This window comes from Nannospalax galili, unplaced genomic scaffold, assembly GCF_000622305.1.
Source record: "Nannospalax galili isolate Female #2095 unplaced genomic scaffold, S.galili_v1.0 scaffold128, whole genome shotgun sequence".
Lineage (NCBI taxonomy): Eukaryota > Metazoa > Chordata > Mammalia > Rodentia > Spalacidae > Nannospalax > Nannospalax galili.
Window position 1 is genome coordinate 5,022,749 of NW_008360322.1, and position 3,357 is coordinate 5,026,105.

A 3,357-nucleotide genomic window follows, 5' to 3' on the forward strand; every position below is an offset into this window, starting at 1 on the left:
TGGGTGTATAGTTGAATAAGATGGTTTGGGATGTTCTGTGTGATACACACACACACACACACACACACACAAAATAAACATATTTTTTAAAAATGTATTATATTTGATGAGGAAGCGTGGAAATTTACATCATGTTAACTAGTAGAGGTGATAAACATTACCATTGAAATCTACCCGATGACTTTATAGACCTACACAGGCGCCAAGGATCCAACTGCAACCGATTATAACTAGTAATAATCAGATACATACATATTAGAGATGCATGTACCAACATTTCAGTGTTAGTAGCAAAAACAATGAGTCTTTCTGCAAGGAACAGTATATTATAAAACAAAATGGAGATCTTTTTTAAAGGTTAAAAACTCATTCAATTTTCTGTCTTACAGGGCTTATACTGAGTTCAATATTATATAACTGTATTAATTAAACTGTGGACCTAGAAATTTGTACCCACTTGTGAAAGAGATGTTCTCTTGCTCTGGAGTGTGTTACTGAATATGTTAAAGTTGTAATGAAATGCTTCTTCTAATCATTTAGTTACTAAAAATTAAAAAAAACAAATATGGTGATGGAGCATGCTTGTAATTCCAGCTTGGGGAGGTAGAGGCAGGAGGGTCCTTGGAGCTTGCCAGCCTCCCAGCCTAGGTGAGCTCCAAGTCAGTAAGAGATGCTTTCTCAAAAAATAAGGTCCAAGCATTCCTCAGGGGTGACACCCAAAGTTGTCCCCTACCTTCCACACATCTACACCAAATAATTTCAGAATGTTTTAGAGCAAGGGATAATGATTCGGGCAATATGCAGAGTCAGGACTAAAGTATATTGTCTTTACTATTGGCCCATTAAATCACAGGCCTGATTTTGTGCCACAATACTAGAGTGTGAATTGGATGACACCATAACGTATCCTAAAGCATTACTTGGACCTTCAAACCAGAAAAATGTTTTTTTCTGAATTCTCTTTTTTTCCTGTGACAATGTATCATTCAGCTTCACAGAAATTTCTGAACAAATTGAAGAACTGTCTTTTTGAAGTTGTTTTGGTTTATATATTTCTAGTTGGATTATTTCTTGCCCAATTTCTAAATCTGGGATTTTTCTTGGTATTGTGTAGTTTAGGCTAATACCTTGTTAAATTACACATAATTATAAAAAAATTCCCAAAGAAAACCCGTAACAAGATTCATTATTTTTCCTGCGTTTTAAATACATAGAATTCATCTTTAAAAAAAAGAATTTATGTATGAAGATTATGATGGCTCAATATTTCTAGAATAGTAAAAAAAAAAGACAAAGTCTATGCAAGTTGCAAGTGATAAAGGTCTGTATAGGTTTGTAATGATATATAAAGGATAAGACAGAAATTATGTATGGATAATCTTAAAATTTCTAAGGTCATAGTATATAGTCAACTAGTTTAAGGAACAAAATATATGTCTAGTAAAGGTTTATCTAAGAATGTTTGGTTTTTGCCTAAGCTTTATCTACATATTACATGATAATGGTAATTAAGAGTACCAGATTGGTGTAACTAACCTTCTTGGGTGTTTAATAGCCATACTTCGAGGCCAATACTCATCTGGTTAGAGGGACTTAAAGGGATAATTTTTGTTCCTGGCCTTCCAAGATCGACTAAGTCCCAGGGGACTATGGAGCATCTCTCAAAATGTCCTGTAACTGTGGCGAGTCACCTATCCTCTTGTTCAGGGAGGCCAATGGACTCGAACCAGTGTCCAGTCTGCAAAGAGGAGGAAATGTTTCCTCCATGCTTCCAAGTGAAGCCAGCCACAGTGAAGTAGGACCTTTGGCTTATCCTCAAATAGATGGAACTAGTAAAAGAAAGGCCTGAAGAGTCAGAGGCTCCTTCCAAACCCATGTGACCCCTGAGGAACAGATCCTCAACCAACCTTAAGAGTAAAAGGAAATTGGTTTATTTGGGCCAACTGCATGGTCTTAAAAACCCAAAAGGAAAGTATAACCAAAGAGTAAAGTGATTGGTATGCTTCTTTAAGAGTACAAAGGATTGAACTTCCCAGACATTAGGCTTAAGTTCATATAAGATGGTATTTAAACGATTTCTCACAAATGATTTGTTTTTGCTCGGGTGCAGGACTTCAAATCCTGCCCTAATCAACTCTGCAGTTGCCTACCTGCAAAACAACAACAACGACAACAAAAAAATGCAATGATGCCCTTCTTAGGACACTTTGGATTTACCATGAAAATTAACATATTCTGAGCAGCAACCTTTTATAAGTTGAAAAAAAAAAGAAAGAAAAAAGTGATTATTGTTTTTATTTAAAAATTAAATGATGGCTAAATTTCTTCTCTTTGTCTAGAGGTCATTTGGGAGGGAAATCACCCCATGATTCTCGTCACTCTAACAACTATCAAAGTGCCTGAAAACCAAATCTTGAGTCCAGCCATGGTGGCCAAAAGAAAAACGAGGAGGTGCCCCGTAGATGAATGCTTTTGGAAGCCCTCATCAAGAAACTCTGATTTGAAAATTTACCCTTTTCTGACTTCTCTCGGTTCCCTGCCTAGAATTTATGCCTAACTCCTCTTACTGTCACTTCTCCTTCCCATACCCATACTTCTCATAATAATGATTATTCCATGCCTATAAATTTTTTCAGGACAGAATCAATGAGATTACAGTCAGTGAACAGATGCTTTTAACCAAATTCCCTCAGGTCTCCTACCACCACCTGCCTGCCTGACCCTGCACTCCAGACTGATGTTCTAGCCTTTTGAGACCATCCCTCTTTGCTGACATTCCTGTCCAGCAGGAAGTAGATAAAGAAAGACCACTGCTGCCCCTTATCATCAACAAAAGGCTAGAATGTTAGGTTCCTGGCAGGCTCTGAAAATGGCAGCACAGCTCCCAATATTCTAAAATGGTTAGTTTGAACTTAGCCCTGGGTAAGTCCCTCTGCTTGTTGGGAGACCAACTAATCCTAAACCAAACTGCCCAGCCTATGTCATGGAAAGTTACCCAACCACCTAGCTACCTATAAAAGATCTGACTCCTGCTGCTTGCTGCTGTTTCTTTGCTGCTGTTTCCCTGCTCCCTGAAAGGCAGCTCAGTGGTCTGTTTGCTCTCAAATAAACTGCTGTCCCCCCTCTCCCATGGAGTTGTCTGGTCAATAGTCTTTTGAAATCTACTTCCATACAATCCCCATCACTGCTTTTCTTGTATGCCAAGCCAAAAGCCCACAAGCATCTGACTAGAACAAGTCAAAGATTCATATATTGAAGTGTCTACAAAAACAGCTCAAACAGAAATGAACTAGATGGGAGATAATGTTCCAATCCTTCTAAATCCTTTATTATTTAACTGGCTTTACTTTTTATTTC

General features: G+C 37.7%; 1 non-coding gene across 1 annotated transcript; it reads left to right on the top strand.

Moving 5' to 3' along the window:
* Positions 1–2,180: 2,180 nt before the first annotated feature.
* LOC115068803 lies at positions 2,181–2,244 on the top strand. Its single transcript, XR_003848144.1, has one exon. It is a non-coding gene; the product is annotated as a small nucleolar RNA SNORD58 (small nucleolar RNA).
* Positions 2,245–3,357: the final 1,113 nt, after the last annotated feature.